The 17,500-nt window shown below is 42.5% G+C and overlaps 1 protein-coding gene and 1 long non-coding RNA gene across 2 annotated transcripts in view; both read right to left on the bottom strand.

Annotated features, from left to right (window-relative positions):
• LOC134435020 (MAM domain-containing glycosylphosphatidylinositol anchor protein 1) overlaps nt 1-17,500 on the bottom strand; it is a 367,713-nt gene that overhangs the window by 173,247 nt on the left and 176,966 nt on the right. The gene's annotated exons all lie outside the window — the stretch shown is intronic.
• LOC134470045 (uncharacterized) lies at nt 10,412-11,652 on the bottom strand. Its single transcript, XR_010039125.1, has 3 exons — nt 11,274-11,652; nt 10,934-11,065; nt 10,412-10,743 (listed from the first exon to the last, which is right to left on the bottom strand). It is a non-coding gene; the product is annotated as an uncharacterized LOC134470045 (long non-coding RNA).

The raw sequence follows: 17,500 nt of genomic DNA, 5'->3' as shown, positions 1-17,500 counted from the left end.
AGTCATTTTTGCAGCTAAAAATGGCAATTTCTTGACATTCAAAATGGCCAAGATCCCAGTTTCATGTATGAAAAGTGCAATTTTTCCCAGTCATAATGAATACTAAGAATATGATGGTGGTTAGGGTGCATCAGATGCCCCCTATGAAAAGATATTGCCTTGGCCCTATAGTAAAAATGTTCTACACCCAGTAAAAACACACTGTGTAAAATATTTTGAAATTTGGATGAAGTCTACCGGGGCCACCAGCCCCATGAAAATAGAAAATAATGGTGATAGTCAGAATCTTGGAATAGAAATGGACATTTTGCTGCATAAAGCTACCCAATAAAAACATATTGTCTCAGCTGTGTGATAAAAATGTTCTATGCACAGTAAAATCACTCTGTGTAAAATATGTTGAAATTTAGATGAATTCTACCGGGTCCACCAGACCCATGAAAATACAAAATAATGGTGATGGTGATGGGCAACCTGGATTCCAAAGCTGAAGTCCAGTGCCACATATTCCAAATGACATACCTAGTTTTACCTTTCCAGTTAGGGCAATGGGGCACCTAAGGCACGCCCTTCTACTTCCGATCCATGGGGCTGGAGCTCTCAAAATTTTGAATGAGAGTTAATGGAGCGAGTCAAGCTAAATCCTCATCCCGTTTGGCATGTGCTCCGGATTTCACATATGATGACAGTGAATTTGAAAGGTTTGGATTTGCGTCGTAAGACCACTCATTTTCGACACGCAAGAAACGTTATTTTAGCTTTTGTGCAAAACTATGTTAGAGACTACACGTGCGCCTCGCATATCTGACGTGAACCGAGGCACAGCCAACCCTACCGCTGCACTGCGGCTTAAGTGGCTGCACGTCGGACATGTGACGTCTGTTGTGTAGTCCAAATAATTGTATATTTTTGCACACACACAACTCAAAAATCGCTTGCCAAGTGAAGTCAACAAGCACACCATTGGTTGTTATTAATTCTGAGGCACAGCATATGTATGATCGACGGGGAAATGCGAGGTGGGTCGGAAAATAGCTTTGATCAGTCCATTACAGCCCAGTCAAAAGTTTTTGCGTTGCCAGCCCCATAAGCCGCCCGGAAGGGGTGGAGACTTAGGTGCCCCATTGGACAGGTAAAACCAGGTAATTTGAAATCTGTGGCACTGGATTGTAGCTTTTGAATCTAGGTTTGCCATTGTCTTAAAACAGAGGTGGACAAACCGGGTGGCACATTTGCCCCAGCCAATATAATGAACCAGCTGAGCCTAATTACCACTTAAGCCAGGTTGATGAGGTAATTAGTGAAATCACCTGTATTGGGAGCACAACCAGAAGGAATATCTAAGCAGGTTGTGTATTCAGTCGATCCATTTACACAGACTTCAGTCTCAGGACAGACTGATGGTCAAACTGCTATATTTAGGTAGCCTGATAAACCAGACTAAATGTGGATGTCTAATTTAGTCTGGCCTCGATGCATAATACATCCGAAGATTGTTGATGAGAACAACCTTCCCTCAAAACCCTGCCCGCTTTGATTCAAAACACATCTTTGCGTTGTAATTGGTTTGCCAGATTCATGGCATTCTGGCTTCATTGAATCATTATGCGAGGCCAGACCCACCCATAGACAAAACATTTTGCCGTCCAGCGGGTGGCGCTGGTTCACCAGGCTAATATTTAGGCAAATTTGCTCTTTTGCAACACAATATCAATTCCTTGCTGCCTTGGACCACTAGTATCTACTAGTGCTAGTATCAAGCAAGATATTGCAAAGCTGCATGACTGTTATATTTGTTTATTATATGGTGTGACGTCATCGGTCGAATGCTCCATTCATTTCAACGGGGCTCCCCAACGTTCGCACGTCTGTTATTTTTCGATAACGGACGGGTTGGTCTATAACAGACCGCTGTCAATGGCAACAAGACTTTTCACTGCTAAAGCGACTTTTCAACAAGACTCTAATCAGCTGCTGTGATAGACAACACCTGTTGTCCTGGCTACCTAGCTTTTGCCTAGCGGTGTTCCACAACGGCACTGTTTTTTTTTTTTTTGCGCAGCAACAATCTTTTAACATTAAAAACTATAATAGACTTAACATTAAATAGGCCTAAAGAAATGTCCCCGCCATGTGTGAATCATTTAAGTATATCCATATAATAAGCGGGTTAACTTTCGGCGAGTCGGTCGCTTTGTGGAATAGCAGCACTTCAGAGAGAACAAGACCCCTCCGCTCCGCGTCGGGGTCTAAAGATTCTCTCTGTCGTGCTGCTATTCCACGGTAGCGACCTTCTCGCCGAACGTTAACCCTTACGTGTTTCACCTGTGGGCCTACAATTCATGGAGGAACATCTGTACTTAAGCTGTGAATGTTCCTTGGAATGCCTAGGCTACAAGGCCGTCAATACAACTGTATTGAAGAGTGCCATTACTCCACAGCACACAAGTGAACACTGCACACTGCACACAACAAAATTGCATTTATGCCTCACCCGTGCAAGGGGGCAGCCCTCAGTGGCGCCCCATGGGGAGCAGTGCGGTGGGACGGTACCATGCTCAGGGTACCTCAGTCATGGAGGAGGATGGGGGAGAGCACTGGTTGATTACTCCCCCCACCAACCTGGCGGGTCGGGAGTCGAACCGACCTGGCGGGTCGGGAGTCGAACCGGCAACCTCTGGGATGCAAGTCTGACGCCCTAACCGCTCACCCATGACTGCCCACTTAAGTACAGGTTTTGGGAAGCCACTCTTTCCAACATCACATACAGTTCTATTGTATGTACTCTATTGAACTACTGCAGGGATTTCTTGAAAAAACACAAGTCATTCCAAGGAGCATTCACAGCTTTAGTACAGATGTTCCACCAGGTATTAACAGCTACCTGTACAATCCTAGGCCCACAGGTGAAGCACACAAAAGTCATACAACTTCGCAATCTCTTGCTTGATACTGGCAGTGGGTCAGCTGGTTCATTACGGTATATTGGCTATATTTGGAATATGTGGCACTGGACTTTGGAATCCAGGTTGCCCATCACTATCACCATTGTTTTGTATTTTCATGGGCCTGGTGGACCCAGTAGAATTAATCTAAATTTCAACACATTTTCCACAGAGTGATTTTACTGTGCATAGATTTTTTTTTTATCACACAGCTGAGGCAATATGTTTTTATTGGGTAGCTTTATGCAGCAAAATGTCCATTTCTTTTCAGGGCTGGATTGGGCGATAAATAGGGCCCGGGCACTTTCGGATTTAAGGGGGCCCCCTCATTATTATTAGTGCCGGAGAACTGACTCACCGGTGGGCCCCGCACCCTCATGGGCCCCTATTTTCAGTAATGTAAAAAATAAAACAATGGGGGCCCACGAGGGTGCGGGGCTCACCGGGAAATGCCCGCCATGCCAGATGGCCAGTCCAGCCCTGTTTCTATTCAAGATTTTGACTATCACCATTATTTTCTATTTTCATGGGGCTGGTGGCCCCGGTAGACTTCATCCAAATTTCAAAATATTTTACACAGTGTGTTTTTACTGGGTGTAGAACATTTTTACTATAGGGCCAAGGCCATATCTTTTCATAGGGGGCAACTGATGCACCCTAATGGTGGTGCTAAGTATTCATGAAAAAGGTAACATTAGTGAATGGGTAGCATGAATTCTGGAAATAAACAACTAAGAATCTTACACAGTGTACATTTAAAAGCAGTGCAAAAACTGATGAAACAGACGGTTAGAATGAAACAGAAATTTGAAAGTGTACTTCCATTCTGGAAGGTAACAGAGATTAAGAGCATAAACCAAAACAAACACTGCAATGGCCACAGGTACGTTACCAATGTCGTTGAGGACTCTCTGCCGATCACACGCACACGAAGACAATACGTTTCAGCTGGACCGTCCAGATCAACATCCTGGAAAACAGTAAACAAAACCCATGATTGAAGCCGTAAGCGGTATTTGTGGGCGCAAGTTTGGGGCATTTCTGTCCACCCTAACACACCCAGAGATGGGAAAAGTAGTATAGTAGTATATTTAGTATAGTTTATGAAAGGTATGAGGAGGATGTTGACTTGTGTGCCCTCACACTGCCTGTTTAGGCAATTGAATGTGAGATCAAACTGATGTTCAATTACCTCTCTTCGTTTTTGGTGTGGCTATGACCCCATTCTGGAGTATGTTTCTCAACAGCATCATTGGTAACTACAGTAAAAACTTTGCTTGCATGCAATTTCCCATTGGCAAAATACCAAGTCGCTAACTAACAACGGAGCTTTTGAGAAACAGGGTCATGATCTTTTCACAAGTGTTGGTGAGAAACTTTACACATACGGCTAAGTATACAGTGTGCAAAATTGTTACAATACATTACATTACACTTAGCTGACGCTTTCATGTATTCAAAGCGACTTACATTTATTACTTTTCAGGGTATTGGTTACAGGCCCTGGCGCAATGTGGGGTTAGGTGCCTTGCCTTAGGCACTTTAGCCATGGATGGAGATGTAGTGACAGGTCAGGGGAGATTCAAACCTGCAACCAATAGATTGAAAAACCAACTCTCTAACCACTAGGCCACGGCTGCCCCACCAGCACAATTATTAGTACTTTGAACATATTGGCCCTTTTAGGCACATTGTCAACCAAAAATTGCATGAGAGACAAAGATATGTCAAACCCCACCCATCCAATGCAAAGGAGTCTGCTCAAAGTTTGGTCTCCTAAGGGGGAGTTGTCTAAGGTGAAACTATGAGAAAACTATTACCCTACAGCACGATCGTATTCCAGAACTAAAACCTATATTGAGTTTAAGTTTTCTTCTAAGATAACTTCTGCTGCTTCAGTAATGCGGCCTTCGCAATGTGCCACAGCAAGTGCAACACCCTCATGGGTAGATAGAGACCTGCAGAGATCTACAAATCAGAGATGACTGGTGTTGGATTGAACGTGAAATTTGGCAAAGGGTTTGTGATGATGTGAGGGTGCTTTAGCAAAGCTGGAATTGGGCAGATTCGTGTTTGCAAAGAACACATAACTGAGGCCAAGATGGCACATCAATGCAAGAAGGTTTGGTGTGTCCTCCAGCAGTGTCCAGAACGTGGATGAGATGCCAGGAGACATGTCAGGTAGCACAGGAGGAGCCCACCAGAGCCCAACAAAATGAGCCTCACAGGCCACTGATGTGTGCGATCTCCCTATGCCACCTAATAACGAAAAAGACAGATCTAGCTGCCGAGTTGTAACATACCACTTTGTCTGGCTCTTCATTCAGGTAGACCGTCAGCTCCTCAGCATGCACTCCCTCTTCACATCAATGTTGTCAGTCTGCTTATGAGGGCCGGTCAATGTATGCCAGGAAACAAACATGCAGGAAAAACATTTTAACCAACAGGAAGAATAAACGCAGTACAGGTACAACCACATTAAACAAAGGACACATCTCATTTATCTAGTAGCGTAGTGTATCGTTGGTACTGGCAGTGAAGTGGTACAGTACGTCACTGTTTGATATGGCATGGTGCAGCTCTGACACTTTTCCATTAGCCCCAAGTACTCGGTACCATTTCAGCACTCAGCCCTGGTTCCAAACGTACTGAAGTGATGCCAAAATGTGACGTCTGACCTTAAAAAGGTACACTGTGCAGGAAATGGTCAAAAAAGGTACTGCAACTACGCTGCTAATTGAAACTGGGCTGCCTATTGCCAAATTTGACCTTTTCATGAAAGCTTACCAAGTAATAAACTAATATTTTCTAGTATGGCCCAAATACAGTCACAGGGATTAAAGTTAAAAAAAATCCTGAGCCTGAACTTTTTGGTGCGTCCACGCGACCCTATTCGATACACGGTGAAACGAGAATTTCATTGCTTTTTAAGCTTAGTATTTACACTTATGTTTGTCTTATTTCTCTTATTCTGATGTGGGTGCCATGTCAGGGTCAAAATGACTTTTGCAACTCGAATAGGGCCTACCAAGGAGACCAAAAGGGTGTAGCGATAATCATTATTACATAATTACATACTTATTATGCATAATATTGTAGTTACATAGGCCATTTCATCACAAAAGCATGAGAAAAGTATGTGTAGCAGAATATGACCAACAAAGATTGAAATACCATGACATGTTAGATACATAACAGAGGTAAAAGCATAATCTTTGGTTACTTAGGCCTAAGTGTTTAATCCTGCCTTTAAAAAAAAGAAAATGCAAATGCCTGGACATGGCTGAATAATAATGCAAAATACCTTTAGTTTTAACGAATTACAAATGCAAATCAACTTAATTCATTAATGTCATTTTGGTGGCTACTATGGACTAGATGTTGTCTGTGTCTGTAGATAGATGGGTTCTAGGTTTCTCAGCTGTACAGTCAGAATAGAGCCTTGGATAGAGCTAGCTCTAGGTCAGAATGTGTGGTGCCTGCCCTGTAAATATTTTGGCTACTCTCCTATTGGACTATTCTCAGAAAAAAGACTGCCTTGCTTCATCATCAAGCTAAAGTTGTTCTGTCCATCACCATATAGCAGTATTATTTTTAGCCTCCAATCAATGACTAGAATTCCACTGAAAACTAAAGCCCATTAACAGATTGTTAAAAGCCATCAACAAGCCATTAGGCCTATGTGACATATTATTTAACGATCTCACAATCATCATGAAAACGGCAACTTGAGATGAATGTAGACTAAAAACGTGCCAATGACAGGAATTATACACCCAACAACCAAACCTGTATTATACAGCTAGAATTGGGATGGAACTTGCTGCTGTCTGCATGCAGATTGCCATCTTGCTAGGCGCTAAAAACAATCATTAGAGTCACTTTAAATTGGACACAGCGCTAATGTCAATATTTTTGCATTCTTTCCATCGGAGATAATATCAGTTAATATGTAGGTGGTGTAACCCGACTCCTCTTTACTAAAATATTAGCATAAAAGTTCGGTAGTTAGCGCGCCAACAAAACTCAACATGAGTGTGGCGATCTGCATGCAACATGCTGAAGTGAAACTAAGCTTTTTTGTTAAATTCTAACTAATAACAAATTATTCTCTTACTGTTGGTGTTCTCACAAGTAGTTGTAGACTGAAGCACATCTTCCTACAACCTCTTCCAACAACCCCAGAAAGTAATCTGGTGATTGATTCATGAATCACGCTATCCAGCCATTATTTTGAATGGAACTACCGGTAGCATAATGCACAGGCAGTGGTTGACATTAGGAGATGAGACACAGATAAACGGTCCGCTCGACCGCTCCACACTCCGGGAGATGCTGTGACAGCTCTGTGTTAAGTTCTAAGTTGGGTTCAGAAATTATGAAAAGACACAGAGGGATCGAACGTCTGTGGAAAAAACAGAACCTTGTGTGTTGTGGAGAGCTAAAGCACTGAGCAGAGAAGCTCTATCAACACTGTATGCTTATCGACATTCTGTAGGCTATGTCCTTCTATTTACTGTCAATGGTCCAAACACACAGGGATTAAAGTTCTCCGGCATATACCGGATTTCCGGCTTTTAGCGATTGCCCGTGGGTTAATTTGTTTTTTAAATAGGGCCTACTCGGAAATAAATTGACGGTAATTAAAGAAATAAAAAGACAACCGTAATCCCTCCTGCGTTTGTCAGCCAATGGTAGCAAAGGAGCTCACTAAAACTAACATTGTTAACCAATCAGAAGGAGAAGGGGGCAGGTCTTAGGAACTCGTGCTACTTCAGTATCTCGCTCGAGTCGGACCACCACAGAGCCGGCGGTCTACGAGCAGTCGCCGACTCACCGTTCTCATGCCGCGGTCACAGAGCAGTGTCAACAACTCGCCCTACATGGCAAGGCACCTTGCACCGTTTATTGCTCTATGAGCAGAAATATGTGTTAAGATTGCTAAACTGCATGCTATGGATTGGTGATGCCGTTGTCGTCAAAAACATAAATGGAACTGGACATTGTGTGTTCAGGGATTAAAGTTAAAAAAAATCCTGAGCCTGAACTTTTTGGTGCGTCCACGCGACCCTATTCGATACACGGTGAAACGAGAATTTCATTGCTTTTTAAGCTTAGTATTTACACTTATGTTTGTCTTATTTATCTTATTCTGATGTGGGTGCCATGTCAGGGTCAAAATGACTTTTGCAACTCGAATAGGGCCTACCAAGGAGACCAAAAGGGTGTAGCGATAATCATTATTACATAATTACATACTTATTATGCATAATATTGTAGTTACATAGGCCATTTCATCACAAAAGCATGAGAAAAGTATGTGTAGCAGAATATGACCAACAAAGATTGAAATACCATGACATGTTAGATACATAACAGAGGTAAAAGCATAATCTTTGGTTACTTAGGCCTAAGTGTTTAATCCTGCCTTTAAAAAAAAGAAAATGCAAATGCCTGGACATGGCTGAATAATAATGCAAAATACCTTTAGTTTTAACGAATTACAAATGCAAATCAACTTAATTCATTAATGTCATTTTGGTGGCTACTATGGACTAGATGTTGTCTGTGTCTGTAGATAGATGGGTTCTAGGTTTCTCAGCTGTACAGTCAGTCTGGATAGAGCTAGCTCTAGGTCAGAATTTGTAGTGCCTGCCCTGTACATATTTTGGCTACTCTCCTATTGGGCTATTCTCAGAAAAAAGACTGCCTTGCTTCATCATCAAGCTCAAGTTGTTCTGTCCATCACCATATAGCAGTATTATTTTTAGCCTCCAATCAATGACTAGAATTCCACTGAAAACTAAAGCCCATTAACAGATTGTTAAAAGCCATCAACAAGCCATTAGGCCTATGTGACATATTATTTAACGATCTCACAATCATCATGAAAACGGCAACTTGAGATGAATGTAGACTAAAAACGTGCCAATGACAGGAATTATACACCCAACAACCAAACCTGTATTATACAGCTAGTGGGATGAAACTTGCTGCTGTCTGCATGCAGACTGCCATCTTGCTAGGCGCTATTTGAGTCACTTTTAAGTTGAACACAGCGCCAATGTCAATACTTTTGCATTGTTTTTTCCATCAGAGATAATATCAGTTAATATGTAGGTGGTGTAACCCGACTCCTCTTTACTAAAATATTAGCATAAAAGTTCGGTAGTTAGCGCGCCAACAAAACTCAACATGAGTGTGGCATCTGCAACATGCTGAAGTGAAACTAAGCTTTTTTGTTAAATTCTAACTAATAACAAATTATTCTCTTACTGTTGGTGTTCTCACAAGTAGTTGTAGACTGAAGCACATCTTCCTACAACCTCTTCCAACAACCCCAGAAAGTAATCTGGTGATTGATTCATGAATCACGCTATCCAGCCATTATTTTGAATGGAACTACCGGTAGCATAATGCACAGGCAGTGGTTGACATTAGGAGATGAGACACAGATAAACGGTCCGCTCGACCGCTCCACACTCCGGGAGATGCTGTGACAGCTCTGTGTTAAGTTCTAAGTTGGGTTCAGAAATTATGAAAAGACACAGAGGGATCGAACGTCTGTGGAAAAAACAGAACCTTGTGTGTTGTGGAGAGCTAAAGCACTGAGCAGAGAAGCTCTATCAACACTGTATGCTTATCGACATTCTGTAGGCTATGTCCTTCTATTTACTGTCAATGGTCCAAACACACAATGTCCAGTTCCATTTATGTTTTTGACGACAGCGGCATCACCAATCCATAGCATGCAGTTTAGCAATCTTAACAGATATTTCTGCTCATAGAGCAATAAACGGTGCAAGGTGCCTTGCCATGTAGAGCGAGTTGTTGACAGTGCTCTGTGACCGCGGCATGAGAACGGCGAGTCGGCGACTGCTCATAGACCGCCGGCTCTGTGGTGGTCCGACTCGAGCGAGATACTGAAGTAGCACGCTTTCCTAAGACCTGCCCCCTTCTTCTTCTGATTGGTTAACAATGTTAGTTTTAGTGAGCTCCTTTGCTACCATTGGCTGACAAACGCAGGAGGGATTACGGTTGTCTTTTTATTTATTTAATTTAATCTACCGTCAATTTATTTCCGAGTATTTAAAAAACAAATTAACCCACGGGCAATCGCAAAAAGCCGGAAATCCGGTATATGCCGGAGAACTTTAATCCCTGCAGTCATTTCTGCAGCTAAAAATGACTATTTCTGGAAATTCAAAATGGCGGACCATGGAGAAGATCCCCCTTTTCATGTATGAAAATAGCAATTTTTCCGTCATAATGAATACTTAGAATTTGATGGTGGTGGTAAGTATTCATGAAAAAGGTAACATCAGTGAATGGGTAGCATGAATTCCGGAAATAAACAACTAAAACTCGTACACAGTGTACCTTTAATTCCCCTGATCATTTCATGGGAATCGCAAGCCAGACAGACATGAGAATCAAATAAAAAAAATAAATAAATAATAAAACAGAGCAGCAACCACATCAACTGACCTGCAAAAGACTGTTATATCATTGCCCAGGACTGCTGTGTGTAAAGCCAGCTGTAGTTAGAACTGAGGTGAAGACAATGAGTTCAAAACTGGCTGAAGGATTGAAATTAGTGGGAGAAATGCAATATGATCCAAGACACCCTACTTCTCCCCATTACATTAGATCTTGAAATTTTAGCATTACTGTGATGCATGGCAGTGTGCATGTTTTACCTGAGTCATGGGCACCAGGATCATCTGTATCTTCCTTGCATGAGAAGCACCTTTCTTGCTGAAGACCCGGAGCAGTGTTGTTGAAAGACCATCCAGCTCTGAGAAGAAATTCAACAGCAAACCAACTGTCATGATCCTCTTGAACTTGGCACTTAACTTGAAACAGGGCACAAAACACATACCTACAAAATACTTGTAACTTAAGACTTGTGACAAAGGTTACAAAAAGGCCTGATGGTCTTACTAAAATGAGGAAATAAACACACAAACAATCAACAAATAACTTACCTCGCACATGTTAAAAAGAGCAAGCCATCTGGATTTAAAAACTGCAATCGTGGGGGCATCACAAATTACTTCATGCCTTCAATGAGCAAAGGTCTTGGTCAGTTGAGCTGAGGACCCAAACGTCTTGAATTTCTGTTGTGACCAGAAAGACAGATAAACTAATATAGGTGAAGGAGACAGCTATGCAGAGAAAAATGTAAAATAATTACAACAGATTTTACACACACACACACACACACACACACACACACACACACACACACACACACACACACACACACACACACACACACACAAGCTAATAGTCATAGATTAGATACTACACAAGAACTTTCATCACCTTTTTCAGGGGCACCTTGTGAGAGGTAGCTGAGGTGAGGACCCTACAAACATCTTGAATGCTGAGGAATTAATATAGGTGAAAGAGACAGTTATGCAGAGAACAAAAACCCAAATAATAGTAACATATTCTACAAAGAAATTCAGTAAATGATTAATTACAAAAAATAACAAATTAACAGTATTTATATTTGCAACAATATGCATTTCTACCTCACTCAAGGTACAGTATATATTGAATGTAAATGCACTGGAATATCCTAAAGTGATCATTGATACAAAAAACTTGCTATGTCCTTTTTACACAACAAATGTAGAAGATCGAGTTTGAGGGAATGAGGGACAGAAGGGCGTTTGCATGTGTGTTTCACTAGATACTACTGGGATTTACGTTCAACTATTTCAAAGGTCATAGCCAATTAGGCCTACATACATTGGTAAGTGACCCACGGCATGAATCAAACCAGCTGCAAACTGCAGCATCTAGTTCTACACACGACGCACCCATTCAAACGCGCACCCATACACAAGCACACACAGCCCGTTGTCACGCAGTCTCACGTCTCGTCTTTTTTCAAACCGAAAAGTTCCACCGGCTAATCAACATCTACTGTGGCCGTACACACACAGTCAGACGGAGCAATGCCAAAAATCAGCGGTAACTTTACTTCCCCTGTGTCATTGATGTGTGTAGAGCTACTGATGGTATCTACGACTGTCCTGGATACATTTGAAATCAGACGCACACGGGTCTCGCAACGTCAATGCATAGAACTAATACAACGTTAATGAACCAGCTGTTGTCACCTAGCATAAACTAGCTAGCTGCCCGTTATTATGGGCTGCCAGGTAGTTTCTTTCGCTATAACTCGCAAAGTAACCGAAAATAATGTCACACATGCAAACATGCATACAGTACAACATGGGTGACGGCTGTTCTGTCGAGATGTGTTGCCTCGTCGAGATGAGCGACCGGTCGCTCTATTCGATAGTGGTGTTCTATCGATTTGCGATGCCTCATCTAAATGAGCGACCACGTTTCAATCGGTCCACGTAGGACTGTTTTAATAACCACTTTGTTTATTTCACGGACAGGGGTGTGCAATCGTTCACGGAGTTTAATAAGAACATGCGGCTGCTGACAACAGTGAGCCTCTCGTTTGAGCAAGTTAAGAAACGTGCCATATGAAAGAGACTGAGTTGAGTTTGCGCAAATACTGGAGAAAGTGTTTGGGATCAGGGCCTGGCTACGGCTTGTTTAATGCAGTCATTTGCTGTTGGTTTGGTTTCAATGCGACGTGGGCTCGCAAGGCAAATTGCTACATGAAATCATGTGGGGATAAACAAGCGCGGTTTAGATATTCCCAGATAGCAGATAACGTAGCCTATTGTGGCTTTGTTTTGGCAGATGTCTGTCTTTTAATGACCGGAATCATATTTTCATAACATCCCCACCAGTGCATTTCTTTACCATGTTGAGGCAGTTTACAATGCAGTCGATTCAAATTCTTGAGTGAAAAGGGTGGAGGGAGCATTTTGACAGCTCAATCAGGCGATTTTTTTCCATTTTACAATGAGAACGCCTCCTCTACATAAATAGTCTTTTCTGATCGATGTTGCAATGTTCGAGGCTGAGTGTGTGAGCGATTACGGTTAGGCAACAAAGTAGCAAATGTAGGCCTACGAGGCCACGCTATTTCGCAGATTTTCCAATGATCTGCTGGATGATCCACGCTATTTCCCGTTTCCCCCCCAGGGGATATACCGGTATCGTAACTTTCAGTCCATGACAGTCGGTGGACAGGCTGTAAGCTAACTAGTTTTAGACTATGGATGACTGGTGGTAACCTCAGGAGGACATAGGCTACAGTTTGAGTCACTAAAGTTGACAGTCTCAGGGGATCCTATCGTAACTTGCGGTCTCACAATTCGATGGGCAATCACCCGCGAAAACCACCGCGAGGGTGTGCGCATGCGTGCGCATGCTCAGTAGCGAAGAGAATCACATCTCGATGGGTCGCTCATTTAGACAGGAAAACGGCTTCCAAACTCCCAACAATAGTTAAAACAAGGAGACTATATCGATAATTAGCCGCTAACCAGTTTAAATTGGTGAGAATTAGCCAGCTAAGCTTACTCTCTTGCTCATAAAACGTATGCCTTGATGCTAAAACAAAGTAGGGTAGACTGAGTACAGTTGAGTACAGGGTACAGTTGAGACAAACCAAATATCTCTGGGTAACAACGCAACTCTGATCTAATTTTTGCTGTGGACATGGGCATCGATATCCTCTTAGATCTTGGAAAATTTGAAACCAGCCCATAACACAGATCCAAAGATATTGGGAAAATGCTGTTTTCGACAGGTCAGATTTACTTCACCAGGGTCCTTCAACAATGAATATCTAATAACCAGTAGTTATCCTCTTGATATAAGTTACATGATTGCAAGCCATGATATGTGCTCTAAAAACAGACATATTTCCTGACATCATAACAGTTAAAACTATTTTAAAATCTTTATCAATGTGTGATCTGGCCAGAAGGGGACAGTTTAGACGCTAGCCTGTAATGCTAATTTCACTATGTAAAACCAATGTAAAGATGCTAACGGGTACAGTTGAGTACAGTATTTTGCTATCAGCCATGCTATTAGCTCCCATGGCTATTACCAAAGATTCTCTGCATTAAGAACGTCTCTGGTATTACCTCCCATTGATTAGAATGGTGTCTCAACTGTACTCTACTATGTCTCAACTGTACCCCACCGTTTTTTAGCTAGGGTACAGTTTGGACAAAAGTGCACCTTTTTTGTTTGATTAATTACATAAACATTAAACATCCCAGAGATATAATTCCTTGATTATATATTTGCCAACATCCTGAAAATATGTTCTGTCCAAAACAACTTTCTTTTTAGGACCTTTTAATAGTCTAATTTCCTCGTGGAAGGGGACAAAAATAAAAGTGTACCCAACTGTACTCAGTCTACCCTACACTAACGAAACGGGTGATATAAATGTGATTCTAGGAAAGTCATGAAAAATGCAAACAGCCCTACAGTGGTTTACTTTTTTAACTTACCCGCCTTCAGAGTGTCCGCGGATATGTATTCAGTCAAAGAACTCGGCAAGCTCGTTGTTTCCGGCTGCAACACACAATCCGCACACTACTGCCACCATCTGTTCTGGCGTTGTAAAAGCCATTGGTCATCTTATCCAAAGGAATTAGGTTGTGACAACATTACTGGATTTGGGAAGTCGTTGGTTATTGGGCATCATGCTAAAGTTACATAACTTCATTATGCCCAATCACAAAACATAATTATTCATGGTAGAAGTGACATGTTTCCCTTTGATTAATTTAACATACACAACATATGGCTTTTTTCAGTGCACACACACACACACAAATACACACAATCCAGGATAGCAGATGATAAAGGAGAGCTCTCATTCTACATTCATGAACCTATCTGCATCTCTCTCTCTCTCTCTCTGTTTATCTCTCTCTCTCTCTCTCTCTCTCTCTCTCTCTCTCTGAGGTGTTGTGACATCGGTCAATCCTGACAGTGACAAGAGTAACAAGACTGTCAAAGGCCATCAAAGTCATGTCAGGCTGTGGAGTTTGAGAGACTGAAGCAAATAAACACAGAAAGTATTAACTATCCAGTATACCTTATAGTGAGTTCTTGAGATCTTTCTGGTCAAACATAAATAGCATTATAGAAAAGATTATGAAAAGTGGAAAGAAGGGAAGAAATAAACATGAATGTTTAGCAGAACATCTTTCTCTCTCTCTCTCTCTCTCTCTCTCTCTCTCTCTCTCTCTCTCTTCTTCTCTCTCTCTCTCTCTTCTCTCTCTCTCTCTCTCTCTCTCTCTCTCTCTCTCTCTCTCTCTCTCTCTCTCTCTCTTCTCTCTCTCTCTCTCTCTCTCTTCTCCCTCTCAATCTCTCTCTCTCTCTCTCTCTCTCTCTAATACACACACACACACACACACACACACACACACACACACACACACACACACACACACACACACACACACACACACACACACACACACACACACACACACACACACACACACACACACACACACCTTTCATAACATTAATGTGTTTTCTAAATATACAAATTTCCTCCTACACTCCCATCCACATACAGTATATACACTTATCAGATGCATAATTATGTGTACGTTCATGCTAATGCTCTCTCCCTGTCAAGCACGCACACACGCACACACACACACGCACACACGCACTCACGCACGCACACTCATGCACGCAGGCAGGCATGTACGCACGCACGCCCACACAGCGTCAGAATCATACAGTAAAATATAAATAATATATTAATAAAAAATAAAACATAATATATCATTACACATATACAGTAAATACACACAGTTGCACACACAGGCACGCACGCACGCACGTGCGCGCGCACACACACACACACATACACACACACACACAAATACACACACACACACACACACACACACACACACACACACACACACATACACACACACACACACACACAGACACACACACACACACACACACACACACACACACACACACACACACACACACACACATACACACAGCCATAATCATACAATCAACTTAATGGAAAACATAACGACCGACTAAACAAAACACAAATACCGTATATACCCTCCATGATGCATTTATGGCCATAATTACACACGCACGCATAAGGCATGCACACACACACACACACACACACACACACACACACACACACACACACACACACACACACACACACACACACACACACACACACACACACACACACACACACACACACAGACCGTCAGACCTGTTTTCTAAGATGCCAGGACATGACAGTGATGACCGCTGTGTGCGATTTCAATTGGCTTCTTCAGAGTAATGACTACGCTTGGCCATCTCTTATTTATATGTATTAGTTTGTTTGTGGCTGCATCGTTTGTTTATTCACTCCTTTGTTGTGCCTGGCTAGTGGCCATGCAGTAGTAGTCCATAGCCCTTGGCCCAGAGTCCATAGTGTGTATGTGTTTGTGTGTGCGTGTGTGCCTGCGTGTGTGTGTGTGTGTGTGTGTGTGTGTGTGTGTGTGTGTGTGTGTGTGTGTGTGTGTGTGTGTGTGTGTGTGTGTGTGTGTGTGTGTGTGTGTGTGTGTGTGTGAGAGTGTGTGTTTGTGTGTGCGCGCACGTGTGTGTGCGTGTGTGTGCGTGTGTGTGCGGGCGGTGTGTGTGTGGGCAGTGTGTGTGTGTGTGTGGTAATGTGTGTGTGTGTGTGCGTCTGTGTGTGTGTGTGTGTGTGTGTGTGCGTATAAGGGAGTGTATCGACCATCCCCCCCCCCCCAAATTGAAGCGACATTAGGCAGGGCTCGATAATGAAGAGTGCAGTGCCAGGGCGGTGCAGAGTGGAGCTTCTGGTCAAGTGCCGCCAATGCTTGTTATTAAAGAGGCCAATTCCTTCCCTCTCGTTTGGCCTCCAGCCTGCTGTGAATGCAGGCCAATGTGGCTATGAACAGACAGACGAAAGCAGTCTCACAACTACATAGTCTCACATGTTGAATTTTCACATTGCAGTCTCATGCTGAATTTATATAGCATACATGTACTGTATGTACACAGATGAACATATACGGTATTAAACACACACACTGTACACTTTTTGAGTCCATGCACTAGCCTACTTTATCACTGAACTAAAAGCCATGCAGTCCAATGTAGTGGAAAACAAGCTTTTCATTGCACTGTCTGAAGCCGTTTCATCAGCAAGCCATCAACCCACCATCAATTTACTTTTATTTATGTATTTATTTATTTACATTACACTTAGCTGACACTTTTATCCAAAGCGACTTACAGATATTACAGGGTATTGGTTGCAGTCCCTATAGCAGGGTGGGGTTAGGTGCCTTGCTCAAGGGCACTTCAGTCATGGAGGGAGGGATTCCTAAGGTTGGAGATTGAACCTGCAACCGTGTGGTCTAAATTCCATTTCCCTCACCACAGTTACCCATCTACATCCCATTACAACATCATTCTCTCAGCTTCCGGAGCCCGAACCACAGAGTGCAGAGAGTTTTCCAGTGGATGGATTGATGCGTATGTAAGAAGATCCCTGTCCCAGCCTCTACAATAACCAGGGAAGCCGACAGGAGGTGGGACAAAAGGGTCAGTTGTCCCAGGCCCAGGGAGAG

Source organism: Engraulis encrasicolus, chromosome 19 (genome assembly GCF_034702125.1).
Source record: "Engraulis encrasicolus isolate BLACKSEA-1 chromosome 19, IST_EnEncr_1.0, whole genome shotgun sequence".
Taxonomy (NCBI): Eukaryota; Metazoa; Chordata; class Actinopteri; order Clupeiformes; family Engraulidae; genus Engraulis; species Engraulis encrasicolus.
Note: the sequence above shows the minus strand (reverse complement) of the source record. Positions and strands in the feature narration are given on the sequence as shown.